We start from the raw sequence: 18,147 nt of genomic DNA, 5'->3' as shown, positions 1-18,147 counted from the left end.
GACCCTAGGATACGCGGAATGTTTGATTAATTATCGGGGAGAGTATAATCTCACATACAATTACAAATTTATTTCAATGAATTAATGAAAAAAAAGGTCGCTTTTATTTTCTAATATCGATCGTTGTATTAATGTACGTTGTTTCCTATATGTGAATATATATTTTGTAAATCAAATAATATTTAAATAAACTTAGAGATCGCTAATATACGAAGGAATGATATGCTAACAATTATGATTTCACATTACAATATTCTTTATATATTTATTGTTTTCTATACGCTAATATTTGTCTGAAAGTTCAAATAAAAAATAATTCAAAGGATTTCTCTATTGTCGTTTCTTTTTCCTAACGTGTTCGCAACACTGTGGATGGTCTTGTACTAATTTTACAACAGATGAATCGTTACGAAAAGTAGGTGTTAGTTCCTGACGACATAACAACGAACATTGTCGATAACGATAATGACGCGATGTAGATGAGGAAAGAAGAGGACAGGTGAGGTATATTGGTAAGAAAAGAAGGTATATATATATATTGGTAAAGTTGCGTTGGCTCCCGCAACCGAACGAAATGAAATTCAGTCGAGTGTTTCGACAGGCCGGGTGTCGTTAACCTCCCGTGTGTGTGTGTATGTGTTTGTGTGTGTGTGTGGCTTCGTTCGTTAGGAGTGGCAAAACAATTGTCCGTTCTAGGACTAGCCTTATGGAAGAAGAACGCCCACTCCCATAGGACTATTTCAATTCCGTTCCGGCATCCCGTAGGTTGCAAATTGGGCGTTGGCCTCCGCGCCTTTCCTCTCGAGAGAAACATGAAGACGTTTGGAATGTCACGCGGAGCCCTTCATTCAGGGGCGGGCGGGGTTGGGGAGGAGGTGGGGATGGGGTAGGGGGGGACGACAGACACGTAAACTTTTTTCAATTCATATTATTTTTTTATTTTCCTTTGATTCACCTGTCATTCTAATTTTCGATGAAAATTTTGGCACGAACCAGGATAGATCTATAAGTGACAAGTGGCTAAAACTAATCTTGCAGTCGTCTCCATACGTTAGAACGTGTTACCAAAGAAGAATGTCTCTTCATCGTTATTCGATACGAGGAAATGAAAGCTATCATCGATCGCTAGATACATATATCAGTCATAGAAAATACGAAAGTATATATACGGTGTATTCCACGTACACATGTTTGAACAAGTGAATATCGAGAGTGGGTTGAAAATCTAGAAATAGACTACGAGTTACAATACGAATGTATACCCTTTTACCCGATAATCGAACTCTCTAAATTCAAAAGTTGATCTAAATTGATCGAGTTGCAAAAAAGAAAAGAAAGAAGAAACAAAATAAAACAACGCGGAAGAAAACAATAGGATTACGTACACTATTACTAGAAGACGCGAGAGGAGACAGCAAAAAAAGAACGAAATAATCCTTTTTTCGAAAAAAAAGAAAGCAAAAACAGTCTAATTCTATAAATGTCTATAAACGCATGTTAAGTGTCGTTAGAATTATTTATTTGTTTATTTGTTTATTCAAACATTGACGGGAATTACCCATTGTACTATAACCAGAATAAATATTGAAAGATAAAGATAATATAAATATAATACTGTAATAAATAAAATAATATAAATATAAATAAATAAATAAATTATATAAAATATATATAAAAAAGAGAAAAATAAAATTAAAAGAAAAAAAGAATACATACAAATAAATATAAATAAATAGATACTATATACGTAGAAATATTAATAATAAATAAAAGGACTAAAAATAAATATTTTTACAAAATTACTGAAGATTTAAATAAAAAATATACAATAAGTAGCAATGAAAACGATTAAAGAGAAAAGAAGGAAAAACAAAGTTATACAATTAAAGTGAGTTTAGATCAAATTGAATGGAGTATATAGATTGGTCGAAAGGATCGATGAATTGATGGAAATGGTTAAATGATATTTGCATCTAACGTAAGATCGATGGTAATAGCGGACATTGACCGAATATTTGGTTGGTTCGATCGGTTGCGTCGCACTCGGAAACGCCGATCGTCGAAAGCTTATTTTCTTTCTTCCTTTATTCGTGGTGCCGCCGCTTACTTCGAAGCAACTTTTGCTGAGGAGGGCCCACTCTGAGAAAGGGAGAGAGGAAGGAGGAGGAGGAGGAGGAGGAGGAGGAGGAGGAGGAGGTTGGTAAGCGAAGGAACGAATCGACTCGCGGACGTGCGCGTGCACGTACTCTACAAATTCGAAGAGATCCACGTGGATGGCCCGGCGAGTGTTCCCAAGAGAGTGTTGCAATCTTGCATCGCCTTCTTACCCTTCCTACCTCTCTCTTTCTCTCTCTCTCTCTCTCTTTCCTCGGAACCAACCTCGGTATCACCTCAGATTCTTTTCCAAAGCATCCGACACAAACACAACCGAGAACAAACTCTTCTTTCGCTCTCTTTCCGTTTTCTTTTGTCCCTCCCTTCTTTCTCCTCCCACGGGATAAAGAATTCTCGTTAACCTCGTTTCCTAAATTACGCTAACTAGTTAACTATGGAAACTGCATGACTCAACATTAACGATATTACACATTTCCTTTGAACATTCTCGATATACACATCAATATATATTTATTCCAAACACATCGCAAAATACATGCGAATGTTCTCTGTTCCGTTAAAACCAGGCTAGTGTTACAATGTATTGTATTATATTATATTATATTTGATTATTTTTTCGAATGTTCCGAGAGCTGGTTTAAAAAGTTTCATCAATTACGAGAATTTAGTCGAGATCTTATTTACACGTCGTTTAAATATATAGGTTTATGGATCACGTTTAAAAAAAAAAGAAAAAAGGAAAAGCAATGACGTTTATTCTTCGAAATCGTCAAAGTCAAAAATCTCGTTCGAAGATTGGTCTAGAAACAAAATCCCATAAGGATGTCATCGATGAAGCATGCGAAGGATCTCCGGGTTGCACGATAGGATGTATCTTGGGAGTGCAACTAGGTTTACAGCCGGATGCTTCGAGGTCGCGAGGAGGGTATGGATGAGGAGGATAAGGAGGAGGAGGAGGGGGAGGAGTAGCCGGATTTCTTTTTTCGTGCTCGAACGGCTCTCGCACGCGGCCGCGGCTAACTGTATTTTGACTTTGTGGCCTGAATTGCGGTAACACGGTAACTGGCTCCTCCGCGCGACACCCCAGAAGTAACGGGCCATATCTCGAAGGCACGGTTCAGCCGCTTACGCATGTAAGTACCTACGTAAAAGGCGCTCTCTCACGATCACAGAGGAGCAACAGCACCAGCAACAACAACAACAGCAGCAACAGCAGCAGCAACAGCAATAGCAACAGCAGTAGGAGCAATAACAACATCACAGCTGTAAGAGGAGAATTCGCACGTGCGAGAGGTAACGCGAATGGAGAACGAGAGAACGTAAGAGAGAGAAAGAGAGAAAGAAACATAGATAGGAAAAGGGAGAGAAGGGCCACGTAGAAAGAGGAGGAGGAGGAGGAGGAATAAGAAAAAGAAAATAAAGGTGGAAGAACGGAGAAACGGGCGAACTCGATTCGTCGATGTCCTCTCCCTCCCTTTCACCTTGGAAGCATCCGCTTGTTCATCGGTTTGCGTCGCGACGTAACCGCGCGACGTAGGGTACAGTTAGGTTAAGGTATAAGGTGCCGACCGTCTACCAAGCGGATCGTCTGTAGGTCGGACGGGGGCGCCGCACCGCGCGTATATCCTTCGCGTTCATCCAGGAATCTTCTTGTCGCGGCGATGCCAGGACCTTGGGCCTTAACCCACTCTTGCCTCTTCGAAAGGGACTAAGCGCCGGCCGGCCGGTCGGTCGGCCGGCCTACCGGCCAGTTGCCCGGCTGCCTGTTGCCCGTAACCCGCTACCCGCACAACCCGCTACTCGCTGCACACTCGCACGCTCCTTGTTACATCCTATTCGCCTCGTTCCACCGTTCTTCCTTTTTCCTTTCTCTTACGCTACTTTATTTTCCAAACGATAAACTATGATTATTAGAAAATCATGATCGTTACTTTTTACTTTTTTATTATTTTTGTTTGTTATGATTAATCGTTAAAAATTTCAATCGAGATCGTCGGTTAATCATTTACAATTTTGTTGAAATTATTTTGTTCATGAAACACGAATTTCAATGATATATATATATATAAGGATGTATCGAAATTCCTTGACTAATGTTTCTCACTCGACAAACGAAGGAATACAATAGAGGACTACTAAGGATAATAAAAGATTTGTCGTGTGTTAAAAAAAAGAGAGAAGGAAAAAGAAAGAAAGAAAAAAGAAAAATATGATGTAAACCACAAAAGATTACGATCGCGTTGTCCTCAAGTTCCTTTCACTCGGAGACACGCTTCCTTTCGAGGAGGCGTAGACGATTTTCGGGGCGCGTGCCGGATATACGAGAGACACGTGCCACCAGGAACGGCGGCACGCGACGAGCTGCTGCTGCTGCTGCTGCCCCGACCTTCGAGAGAAAGATGCATCAGGTAGGTTGTTCAGTGGCGAATCGAGGGAGACGTTAGATCATACTAACGTTGATTGCATTCACGATCCAAAGAAAGAATAAGAAGAAGAAGAAAAATGGGAAGAAGAAAGATGGTATGATGGGGAGGTAGTGGGGAAGGGTGGGAGGAAGGGAGGTTAAGGAAAACGTCTCTTCTTTCCCGCTTTCATTTTTCTTTCTTTTTTCTTCCTCTTCCACCACAACCTCGCCCAACCCCCTCTCTCTTACTCTCTTTTCTTTTTTCATCACTTTCATCTCATCCTTTCACCCCTTTCTATTCGAAGAAGCACGTCTTCCTGCTGCCATCGAACGAAGAAAGCGCAGCTGCTGTTTCTGCTTCTGCTTCTGCTGCTGCTGCTGTGCTGTCTCTCCGTGCCGTGTAATTCGTTGCGTCTTTCTCGAAAACCCTTTTTCGAGTTTTTCGCTCTTTACAATCTGTCGACTGCGATAAAACGAGAAAGAAAATGTGCGTACGCGAGAAAGAAAAAACGAGAGAGAAAGAGAGAGAGAGAGAGAGAGAGAGGGTTCTTCTTCCGGGTTTCTCGTATCAAACATTGCATCTAGCCTCGAACTGGTTTTCTGGTAAAAAAAAGATGCGATAGGAGGGGGGTCGAGATTGAGAAGGAAAGAAAGAGAGAGAGAGAGAGATATGCGAGAAGGAGACCGATTATTCATCGAGATACTTTAAAGATTTTCCTTTGTCGACCATATGGCATCTTCGAGCACCGGTTGTTGGTTACTTTGGTTCCTCGCAATGCATTTCGCGATCGTTACTTTCTTCTTTCCTACCGTTCTGTTTTTTCTCTCTGTCTTTATCTCTCTTTCTTTCTATTCAACGATCAACGGAGATCAATTTCGAATGGGAAAAAATTTCGAATTTGATCTAAAAAAAGATCGGTAGACGCAAGGAGAGACCCGGAAGTCTGACCGTGACTTGCGTCCCACGCGAGCGCACCGTATCGTTCAGGCCCGTCGTCGTTCCTCTCTCCTGGGTTCTCGTCGACGCCTCGGAGAGGAAAAAGAGGAAGAAGAAAAGGAAGAAGAAGAAAAATAAGAAGAAGAGGAGGAGGAGGTGGAACGCGATCGGCAGCTGGAAATCAACAAGAATGTCCGTTCATTTGCCTTTTACACGTGTTTCCCATTTTTATCAAATAAAATCCAACGTTTACTTTCATCTGTCAGAAAAAAAAAATCAAATAAAAAAATCAAATAAAATGTTCATACGTCTTTACTTTTATCAATCCATATCAATATTCATATATAAAAGCAAACATGGCATAGAAATAAAATATAACAAACACAATTTTTGTCTCGTATGGTATCGGTAGCAAAAGCAAACCCCTGCCGGGGGGTATGCATATGCATGCAGATGTTCAAAAGAAATCCTTCGATGGGTCTTCACAAAACGATAAATGTATTTTTAATTGGCAATTAGATGCGTGGTAAACGTCCACGCGCGTGAACGAACATCAGCTGTTGACGAATACAATTCTCCTTAGGAAAGGATATGTGTAAAGAGAAACTAGAAACTCTTGGTTACTTTGCCACTACTCGAGCGTGTAGGTAACCTATCGGTCAATAGGAGCAGAGGGGGGAGGGGAGTGAAAAATGTAAAAGGTTGGCCGGCGAACTAAAAAGGCCCGTTTAAAAGCAACGATGGTCACCTTGATGCCTTTATTATAATCCTTGCATTCTATTATAATCCTTCTGGACATAGATTTTTCCGATTGAGAGGCGTCGTGTTGAACATCTCGATCCATTGAGGATTGACCACGCGAAGTGGTTTGAAAAGGACAACAAGAGAGAGAGAAAGAAATATGTGAATTGTAAAATATAATAGGAAAAAAGGTAGGCGCGAGCCAAGCTGACAGAAAAATCGGACGTTGAAGGATGAATCGAAGTGACCGAGAACATTTTTCATACCCTAATTCGACGTTCAATTCGTATTATACTACTCGCCATATAGGATTTTTCTGGACCGAAACATCGTCGTCCTCCTTTTCGTTTTTCGTCTATCCGCGTTTTTACTCGACGAGTAAAAAGATGCAGCTGCCCCCCGGAAAAACGATATCGGATCTGTTCTCTCTCTCTCTCTCTCTCTCGTTTCGTACGTACGTATTATATTTACGTACGTACGAGAATCTGGTACCTATACGTATGCGTCTCTATGTATCCTAACAACTCCGAAGAGGAAGAGAAATATTGTCGGACGAACAATGGGAGCGTGCGTTTCTTAGGAGGTGATAACAGAATCTCTCTACGTCGTATCGCCTTGTTTGAATCGCCCTAAGGGACACACCTCCGCGCTTGTCGTTTCGAGCAAGACCTTCCGGAACGACGTTGTTCATCGGTTACGAACGTTCGAGCTATGCACGGTGGAAAATAAAGAATACATACGTAAAAGAAACAGAGAAAGAGAAAGAGAAAGAGAGAGAGAGAGAAGGAAACAAAGATAGAAGTAGAAAAAGAATAAGAAATCAACAAAGAAAAGGTTCCTTTCTCTCTTTTTCTCTCTATTTTATCGGATAGAAAACGATACCATGGATGAGTAAGAAAGAAAGAGAAGGATAGAGAATAGAAATTGTTATGTTAGTTCGTTTACGTCTATTTCACTCCTTTCTCTTATTCTTTATTCTATCTCTTTTTCTATATCTGTCTTCTTCTTTCTCTCTATCGGTTACACACTCGCTACTTTCTTTCTTCAGGCACAGCGTGACTGACTCGCGCTGACTGCCGATGATGTTTCGAGAACAGTTATGTGGGAGTCTGGGTCACGAGGCGGGGCTTCTATGGGGACACCGTCTACTGTCCCATAGAACCACAGTTCCATTGGCCAAGAAACGTTCCCGAGGCACGGCCGGAATAATTATGTAACCCGCGCACCGCCAACATCCCGACGCATTCGTGATCGCGCGAATAGTGGACAAGTAGAGAAGGTGAGAACGCAACGTGGGTAAAAGAAAAAGAGAGAGAGAGAGAGAGAGAGAGAGAGAGAGATTAGAAGGAAGAAGAAAGAAAGAGGAAAAGGATAGTAATGTGTTCGAGACTCTTCGTGTTTTAAAACAAACTATCTGTCTTTTTTTGTTTTGTTTTTTTTTCTTTCTTTCTTTTCTTCAGGAAAATCTTCCTTCGAGTTCTCGTTCGACGAAATTTTTCGTTGCGATCAACGACGAATCAATTTTTTAATTTTTTAATTTATAACATACCTACTTTAAATATTTATTTTGTTTTCTTTTTGGATATTTTCAATAATAATTATTAAAAAAGCTAAAGAATTCTAATAAAATTTAAACGACAATCTCAATGTGTAATAATATAATTCAATAAATCATTTTCATTCATATTATGCGAACATGGAACGTCAATCATTGACCCAACAGTTCTTACGTTGCATCATAAAAATTCTATAGATACCGTAAGCAAGTATCGATTACTGGATTTCACCAGGAGGAAATTGCTGCATCGAATTAAAGAAAAGAAATATTTGCAAGTATGTACTTACATACTCTATTATTTATTAGTATGATTTCAATGGTACCATAGATTTACAATAGTTTTTTTGATACCATAAAAAGAATCAGATGATGGTGAATGTCTTTCTCAAATAATAAAAAAAAAAGATAGAATAATAATAAACGTCTTTTTTAAAACCATAAAAAGAATGAGACTGTGGTGAAAATCTTTCTGAGAAATCTTAAAAAAATATAAGATTATTTATTAAACATATAAGATTATTATAATACCGGTTATAAATTATTTAAATTAATTACAAGACATTCACACTATGGATAATGATTGCATAATTTTGTTAATCAAATTATCTTTATAATTAGAGGTATAAAATTATTTATTAAAATATTTAATTACAAAAGAAATCAATACTTACGCGGAGAGTGAATGTATAGCGTCTTGTCTGTACGCAGTTCGAAATAATAATAAGACGTGTATATAAGAGTCACCTCTCTCGTCACCTCACTCTTCCTCAATCTCTCTCTCTCACTCTCTTAGCTTACCCGGTTGTTCGAAAATGTTTTTCTACGTGTACTTGATAAAGGATGAATTTCTTGGAATTCGCAATCCAATATAAACATAGTCGTTACACGCTCGTTTTTCTTTGACCCCTTCCCCTTTCACCTCTCTCACTCACACACTCACTCTCTTACTCTCTCTCTTTTTCTCTTTATACATTCAATCGTATTATCAAGTTTATCTTTTTTCTTTTCTAACTTAAAGAAGTGTGATTGAAAGAGTATGCGTATGGCAAAGAGAGAAAACGAGAAACAGTGAATAAGAAACAAAACATTTTCGACCTATAGGTAATTATCCATGTGTATGTATGTTTTCAAAGTATTCTCGACTTGAAAATAAAACAAAACAACCGAACGTTACTCTCAAGGATAAACAGTCTCAGTCCCCTTCCATCTGTCGACGCGTTAACATTAACAAAAATGAGACGTATTAAATTATTGAATAATTTTGTTTCTAACGTTATCACGGATAAATTTAATATTATAAGAAGTTTTTATTACTAACAATAAGTATAATATAATAATTGATATACTTGTTAGGTTATTTTTCATTGAATTTACTGCTACAGTTATTGTTTTATATTTAGACAATTTTAAAGATTTTTATTAATATTACATATATTACATGCAATTTTATATAAGTAGTGAGACCTATATGCAATTGGTATTGCTTGAGTTTGTATAATAAAATACAAAGCAAGTGCTATCAAACAAATAGTTGCATACTTTGATACATTACACAAATGTTTGTTAACTTTTACTTTAATTAATTTCAATTCTGATAGATTATTACTTTTTCTTTGTATATTTAATATTAATTCTTTATGATTAAATATCTTTTAAGGGGTTATATCCACTTGTGATTTTCAAAAAAAATTTTTTTTTTTTTTTCATTTTTTGAATGTAAATATATTCAAGAATATTCTCTGAAAATTTCAAATCGATCCGACAATTAGTTTCGGAGATATGAGCGTATTAGTAAGAACGTCTCCGAGCGTTCGAAAGTAAGCGGAGCACGAGCCGGAGTAGCAGCTGTTTCTGGTAGCCGCTATACTTTTGATCTCGACTTATATTGTGTTTGGGACCCTAAGATAATAATACAAAAGGTCTAGTTTATACGTGAAACCTATGTTGAGGAATTTTAAGTTAAAAATATGTGAACTCATCAGTTAAAAGTGATCTTCCACGTGGACAAGTTGTGTTTTTGCTCAGTTTGTGTATTTCTCAGTGTGTATAGTTTAATTAATTAAAGTAAAAAATGCCTCGTAAAATTAGCAGAGAAACTCGTAGAACTTCCAGTGAACAGTTGTCTCGAAGAAATAAACGGAAGAACGTTTTTAGTCCGAAAACCGTGGAATATGATGATAGCAGTTTGATTATGAGGCCTTACCACCTGATGTTGCAACAGCTATTTTTCCAATTTACGAAGATCTAAGTAACAAAAAATTATTGGAACGATGCGTTGGTGGTTTTACCCAGAACAATAATGAAAGTTATAATCAGCTGATATGGAAAATAACTCCAAAAATTATTCCAGCTGGCTCTAAAATTGTGGAAATAGCAGCAAACATTGCAGCCGGGGTCTTTAATGAAGGTAAAACATCTCTTCTTTATTATATGAGTGCTATGGGATTATCACTTGGACCCAATGCTCATTCCTTCGTGAGTAAAGAGGACGCAGAGCGCATCTCAATTTCGGACGCAAGAGCGCAAGGGTCGACGCGCGAGGGGAGAATGGCTCGTAGACAACAACAACTAAACATTTTGGATGCAAACGACGAAGTAGAGGGTTCCTCTTATGGTACTGGAATAGATGACACGATGTAAGTTGAAAAAAAAAATTTTTAATTTAGTGTAAATCATTCCCGAAACTTTAAACGCGTTTATCTCGAAACCGTGTTTTCAGAGTCGGTGTACAAAATTTCTCCGAAACCGCTAAACCGATCGGTTTGAAATTTTCACACGACTTACTCAGATATATTTTTCAGGTAATGATCGAAGGAATAAGGTTTTGGACAATAATTTCGATTTTTTAAGCCACTTTGAAGTGAAAAATTTTCATGAAAAACTGAATTTTTTTTTTGAACAGCCGCCATTTTGTCAAAAATCAAAATTTTGACTAGACCTTCGATCATTACCTGTATTTATTTATTATAAAACTAAATATTTTTGGTTTTTGGTTTTCAGATAATTTGGACCAGAGATATCTTGTACACCGCCAAGCACTTTTTTTTGGAGGTCTCTCCGCAGATCATCAACAGGAGCTAGGGGATCCAATATTTTTTTAAATAAACCGCTGATTGTTAAAGTACATTAAATTCTCTTTAAGTACATTTTTCAATTAATGTATAAAATAAAATGCCTCGTCGGAAAAAATTCACAAAAAAACGCGTTTTTTCTGCCTCGCAAGTGGATATAACCCCTTAATGCGTCTTACTTTCAGAAATGATTTACAAGAAATATCGTTCTTTAATCTATAGTATCTTCAAGAGCTTTTCAGATTTTTTATTTAATTTTATTTAATTCATCGTCATCCTAAGGGTAGGATACCCATCCTGCAATCATCATTGAAGATTAAAAGTAAGTATATTTTCTATTAAACATTTCTATGATAATTTCAATAGATTTTTATTACAACAATGATATTAATTGTTCTTTTTCTTTTTCTGTTTTCAGAACATCATTGCAATCGTGCGCGTAGGCAATGAAGTATTCGTGTGTTGCATCGTTCAAATAAAATATTAGAGTCAGTGTTGTTTGCCGCAAGTAAAAGTTCCGTTTTTTTTTCGGGTTAAGAAACTCGTAAGTTTCTTTTATTCGGTTTAAACGTGTGCTCATCGTCATCCTAAGGGTAGGATACCCATCATGCATTCATCAAAGAAGAATAAACGTAAGTCAATTTTTATTTTAAACATTTTCTCAATAATTATATTAATTTGTTCTGCTCTAACCATGATATTCATAATTTTGTTATTATTTCTGTTTCAGATCATCGTTCCAAAAGTGCGCGAAGTAGAAGTAGTGTTCGTTAACACATTTTTTCGTGTTTTATTAATTAAATTTCTTTTGAAATTCGTTTAATTTAATTGACTGCATGCAATGTAGTTGTAGAGTCAGTATTAGTGCATTGTCATCGTCATCCTAAGGGTAGGAGACCCATCGTGCATTCATCAACGAAGATTCGAAGTGAGTATATTTTTGTATTCAATAATTCCACAAACATTTCAATTGTTTTCAATTATTATAATGATATTAATTGTATTGTTTTTTATTTTTGTTTCAGATTGCAGTCGTGCGCGTAGCAATGCACGGGAGTGTAGTTGTATCGTCTAAAAATAATTAAAATCACGAATTAGAAGCACGTTTGTTCGTTCATTTCAATTTCGTCGTATATCGCGAATTATTTTGGAAATTTATATATTAAATTAACTGCGACCAATGCAGTAATGAGATTAGAGTTTGTTCGAGTGAAGTTGTATTTTTATCATTAAACAGTCGCACAGACTGTTCGCGTATTTGAGTCAGTGCATCAATGAAGATTTAAAATTTACCGCGTTTTCGCGTATTAAAATAAAGTGTAAAATTTGTTTGTTCCAATGGACTGTGTGCAAAGCAGTCTTTGAATTAGTTGTAGAGTCAGTGATCGGGCGAGTAATGAATTAAGATCAAACGCGAATTAGAGTCAATGTTGTTCGCCGTATAATTAAAATTTCGGTTTCGCGATAAGAAACTCATCTATAGTTTCTTATTTTCGTTTATGCCGCGTTATTAAATTCACGCGAGGTGCATCACCATGGTGCCATTGAGCTTCATCCCATAAGAACGCATTGTAAGTATTCATTTTAATAAATATTTGATTTGATTTTATTTGACACGATTTTGGATCATATTGCAGATAACTTATCGTTTTGTTCTATTTTGTATAACAGATGTGACGACTGATTTTCTTCCTTTCCAAAGATGTGGAATATATTCTTCGATGCTGATCTTCGATGGATCTTCTTTAACAGCAAATCGAGAAACTTTATGATCGTCACACTGCAATACTTGCTGCGAAGTAGGAGTGTTTTGGAGCCATCGCAGAACTTCTAATGCTAGCTGCTCATGTTTCATATATGCAACATAACAGGTAGTAATGAGTGAGTACAAAATTTAAAGTCCCTCCGGTGCTCAATCATGCCGAGGATGAAATATCATAATCGGCACGAGCTACTGGTTGTAATTATTTAAATTATTTAAATTAATTATTTACGAACACACGAGAAATTCCTTTTTTTGGAATTACTCATGAAAGCTGTATATTCTATCGTATATTTTATTAGTTCGAGAATAGGTCTTCTTGTCTCGTCGTTTAAATTAATTTAATTTACAGTGCAATTAATAAATACACTTTTTTTTACACTTCTACCTTTTTACAATTTCGAGTATTAATTTATTAGACTTCGTCAAGAAAAGTATGCAATAATATCTTACATGCATTGCTTCGTACGTAGTTTATTTAATCGTGATTTTATTATAAATAAATGAATAAGAAGACTAATCCATTCGCGAAAGATCTACTCCTATTTTTTCCCTCGCTATTTTTCCATCGCTTAAATAACGTGCTCCCTATTGAAACCTTTCACTTTTCGTGTAGGCTGAAAATTTTTGGTACCCTATCAAAAGAAATTTCACTTCAAAATGATTAGATAACAAACAGCATTGTATTCATTCGTATTTCATCGTTGCAATTGAGAACGAATCAATTTATTTTTTACCAATGATTTCTAAAAAAAAAAACAAAAATGTTTAAACAATTACGGTATTGTATGAATTCCTTTACAATGTTATCACATTACAGAGATGACGAGATATTTTAATCATTATTCTTGAACGTATATCAACATTTTAAAAAATCAAATGTTTCGACAGAGAAATTGTGTCGTTCGCATAATGAATAAGAATGAAGAGAATTCGTTTAAGTTTGTTCTCGGTAAAACAAGAACGGCAAAATTTCCATCGGTGAGGTTATGATTAATCGCGTTCGCGCGTACCGCGGCGAGTATTATACGCTTGTCTTACGTCATACCGGGAAATTGATTCCATCTCTTCATGGCGAAAGAGTTCAGGGAACTGTGGAAGGTTCTTCCGTGGCGCATCTCGGATTCGCTCGAGCATTCTCGTTCCTTTGATATATATGTATGCACCTACGTACCGTGATGCGACGTAATGCTCACGTAAGAAAGAGATACGCGTGTGTTGGCTGATTCGTCAGGTGAACATTAGAATTTCATTAATTTCCTCTCATTCTAACTTCTTTTCTTTTCTTTTTTTTCTTTTCTTTTTATTTTCTATTCGACCATATTAAAATACGCTTTACATTTCTTGCATCGTTTATTTAATTTTTCATCTATTTAAAGTAAGTATGTTTCTGTAACGATAAAATGTATCGATCAAACAATTTAGGAATTAAAGATTGACTAACTTGATGACGAAGCAAGAAATACGGATGTTTTTATATTTGCCGAAGAAAAAGCCTATTGCCCCGGTAACAGAGAAAAGGATTCTCTTCTTCTCTTTCGTTCGGAACGAATTTGCAAGTCAAATAATTAGCGAAAAACCGGGTGGTACGGTTAGCAAGGTAAAAGAAAGAGAAAGAGAGAAAAAGAGAGAGAAGGAGAGAGAAAGAAAAAGATGAGTAAGTGTATATGTAGATAGACTCGTAACATTGAGAGACAGAGACGAAAACGAAGTCGGATCCTTCAGGTCTCAAGCAAAAGACTGGACTGGACAACGACGAGCGATACACGCCGGCTCTCTCGGTGACTTTTCGACCTAAATTCTTTAACGACCAGTACCGTTGACGTCATAGAGTCCTTGACCGTAACCGCCAATCACCTATACTTGGCTACCTTCCTGGAATTATCGGTGACCCCGCACGGAATTCGATTCAACTCGCACCTTTCTCTTGCTCAAGCTCGTGAACTAACCCAACGTTTCTCTACGATTCTATTTTATGTATCTATCTGTGTGTGTGTGTGTGTGTATTGTACGTAAATGCATATAAAACATATACATGCAAGTTGAATTTCCTTAGCGACCGCGCCTTACGCTTTCCCGTTCTTTTCGATTTCTACTCGTTTCGTTTGTCATGGAAGAAAGTCAAATGAACTAACTCAACAATGAAGAAATCCACTATTATATTACGAGATGATCTATGAGATTCATGGGTACGTTCTCATGACAAGAGTTATCCGTGGTCATTGAATTTTTCGCGATCGAATAGTACTTAATAGAAATAGCAAGGATGCGAAATAAGTACACGAAGGAGGTTCGTCTTTAATGACGTCGTTAACCCCGAATGTTTTATTGCCGACGAGACGGCGCATTCCGCGCGTTTCGCTACTTCGAAAGGAAAAGACTCTCGACTCGGTTCGGTTCGGTTCGGTTTGGTTTGCGAGCCAAGCATCCGCTTTGGATTTTATTCCATCCTTCAAATGGAAATTTTGTGGACCATTATCTATCGTCTTCCTAAAATCGTTAAATCATAGAATCAAAGAGTTAGAATTAAGTTTAGACGGAGTTTCATCTACTCTAACTGGTTAGTATCGGCATGTAAGGGTATATAAAATAAGTGTTATTATTGATTTCTAAGTAGAATCGAACGAAGAGAATTTGCAATATTAACGATTCTCACGAAGGAAACTTACGACCTAGGTATTATGATTATGGCATATGTCTTAACCATGGCTCTGGATATTTACTTTTTAAACTCGCATATTCACCGAACGATCACCAAAAGAATCTACCAAAACCGGTTCCGATTGTATAGCTATTTTGGGAGCTTCGTAAACTCGTAAAAGTCTTTTGCCAAGAACGAACAGCCTCACGGTAGCGATTCTTGCTTGGTGTAAGCCAATCGTAGAGAAGAACAACCCCTCTTTTAGTCTACCCTTGCACGAAGCTAAAACCCAGAATCACGGTGTTTCAATCATTTCAACATATTTAACCCGAATAATACAGCAATCAATTAACATATATATATATATAATAGATTTTTGATTATTTCATATATTTACTGAATAAATTTTCAAAATTACATTAAAAAGATAAAGTTTAATTGTAACACAAATCTATATATATATCTATCTATTTTTCACGTAAAAATAATCCATCCCAAGTAATATGAAAACGCAGGAACATAGTTAAAGCCACGATCGCGTAACACGAGACTCGGGGTAATCGAATACGTGCTCGCGCGTGTACAAAGAGACCTAAGAGGGATAAGAGTAGGAGGGGGAAGAAGAGCGGGTGTAAAAAAGAGAAACACAGTTGTCCCGGGGTAGCTCGTATGGACCGTAGCCAACGTATGATGCAACGATCGAAGAAAAGTATACCGGGCAATCTCGATTGGACGGACGAACGGACGGACGGACGGACGGATGGATCGGACGGCACACATCCGCGAGAGACTCCGAAATGGGACCTTTCTGGAAAAGAGTACGGAGGGGGTCAGCCGTACAGGATGCGTCAATTCACGTTTTTTATTTACGCTCTTTTTTTTCTTTTTTTTTTCACCCCACCCATCGCCAATATACTTTTCCCTTTTTTTTCCTTTTTTCGTTCCCCATTTATCTGTTTTTTCTCATTCTTTCTTTCTTTTTTTTTCTTTCTCTCTCTCTCTCTCTCTCTCTCTCTCTCTCTCTCTGTCTGCCAACAGAAAATGCATAACGGTATACGATTATACATCGTAGCAAAGAACTACAAGAGTGAGTGCCGAGTGAAGAAACGACAAGCCCAGGGCTCGTGAACGTGCACGGCATCGACCGACGAAATTCACTCGGGCCTGACATCAACGTCCGTTCGAAAACTCCCGCCCCTCTTTATCTCTTTCTCTTTCTTTTCTTTTTTATTTTTTTTTTTTTACCTATAGCAACGTACATCTTTCTCTCTCTTTCTTTCGTTCTTTCATTCACACATCTCATTTATTATTATTAATATTATAATTTGCAACATCGGTTATAGACAGCTGTAAATACGCTGCATCATTCTGCTTAGATTACTCGCTAAATCGTAGTTAGATGATTAGTGATTGACCATCTAATCAAATTTCATTATCTTAAATTTGATTCCCGAAAGATTTGTTTCCTTTTCCTTTTCCCCGTGTTACCTGTTTAGAACTGCGATAAATTATATCCATTTGCCTATCTTCCCTTCGCACACTTCGTTATTTATACCAAAGGGAAACCAAATTTTCGTGCGTCGAAAAAAAAAGAACAAAAGAAAGAAAGAAATATAAAGAGAGAGAGAGAGAGAGAGAGAGAGGAGCTTTAGCTTTTGGAATTCACAATTTGTATACCGAGCGAGTCCCGCGCGCGCTTTCGGTCCGACAAGCGAATGGAAAAAGAGGAAACGAGACGAAGAAGAAGAAGAAGAAGAAGAAAAGTAGTAGGTGGAGTAGAGGAGGAGGAGGAGGAGGAGGAGGAGGAGAAGCGAGGGGCGGCAGGGTTCGTGTCGATGCGCACGAAGAGAACGTGAGGCGAAAGCCGAGACGCGGTCCTTTTCCGTGCATCTCATTAGGACACTCTCCTGAGGCAGGACCTCTCTTTCTCTTATCACGATGGATGGATTTTACGATCGGGAAGTTGAAGTGGGGTGGGACCATGGCTTCCTGTTCGCGGCTACCTAATTGGACGACTCGCTTCCTGGTACGATTAACTTACACCCTCTCTCTCTCTCTTTCTCTATACTTATCCAATAAATTTCTATCACCAATAACAAAGTCCTCGGTCTCGTTGCATTCTAATGCTTAATATTTTCTTTTTCTTATCTCACTTTTATTGGACATTTAACGATCAAATTATATTCGTCGTCTTGACCGTAGACTAATCGATGACTATTTTTTATTTTCTTATTTATTCGCGAATAATAATTTCGATTGATTAAAAGTACGCGTCAAAATACCCGGAAATCGATATCGATTGTGCCAATAATTAATACGAATCTTGAAATAAATCATTCTGTGCTTTTTTTTCTTCTTTTTTTTAATATAATACATTCATTCGGTTACTTAAACTGAATATTGATTTATCTATGGATTTTCTTTTTTTTTTGGTTAATCTTGTTTCATAGCGTACTAGCTTCTTTCTCTCTCTTTCTTTCTCTCTCTCTCTCTTTCTCTCTTTCTTTCTTTCACTCGACCTCGTCTCTTTTCTCTTCGCCGACCTTCCTTTCCACGGCTTCCCTCTTCTCCTCTCCTCTCCTCTCCTCGCACGTCGCCGCACGGAAGTTTAACGCCGGCGTGGTGCGGCATAGTGTTGTAGCTTGTGTTCGCCGCGCATCCGTGAAAGTGAAACGGAGAAAATCAGGTTTCGAAGACAAGCGTTCGACGATGCCTCCCTCCTGGAGAACGTATGTGTATGTACGAGACGGCGAGAATCGCGCCGCGATCCTCCTCCTCCTCCCACTACCCCTCCCCCTCCCACTTACCCTTTCCTCCTTCACCACCTTTTCATACACATCTTCCTCCAACTCTTCCTCGTCTTTCGCTACGGTCTTCCAAATTTTCGTGACTTTCTATACTTCCGGTAGGAACGAAAC

At 37.7% G+C, this 18,147-nt stretch overlaps 1 long non-coding RNA gene across 1 annotated transcript; it reads left to right on the top strand.

The window, feature by feature from the left end:
- The first annotated feature begins 9,445 nt into the window (after window positions 1-9,445).
- On the top strand, window positions 9,446-10,901 carry LOC122520663. The gene is made up of 2 exons (XR_006304588.1): window positions 9,446-10,391; window positions 10,756-10,901. It is a non-coding gene; the product is annotated as an uncharacterized LOC122520663 (long non-coding RNA).
- Window positions 10,902-18,147: the final 7,246 nt, after the last annotated feature.

Source organism: Polistes fuscatus, unplaced genomic scaffold, assembly GCF_010416935.1.
Source record: "Polistes fuscatus isolate 324 unplaced genomic scaffold, CU_Pfus_HIC Scaffold4, whole genome shotgun sequence".
Lineage (NCBI taxonomy): Eukaryota > Metazoa > Arthropoda > Insecta > Hymenoptera > Vespidae > Polistes > Polistes fuscatus.
The sequence above is the reverse complement of the archived record's forward strand: the minus strand, read 5'-3'. Positions and strand labels throughout refer to the sequence as shown.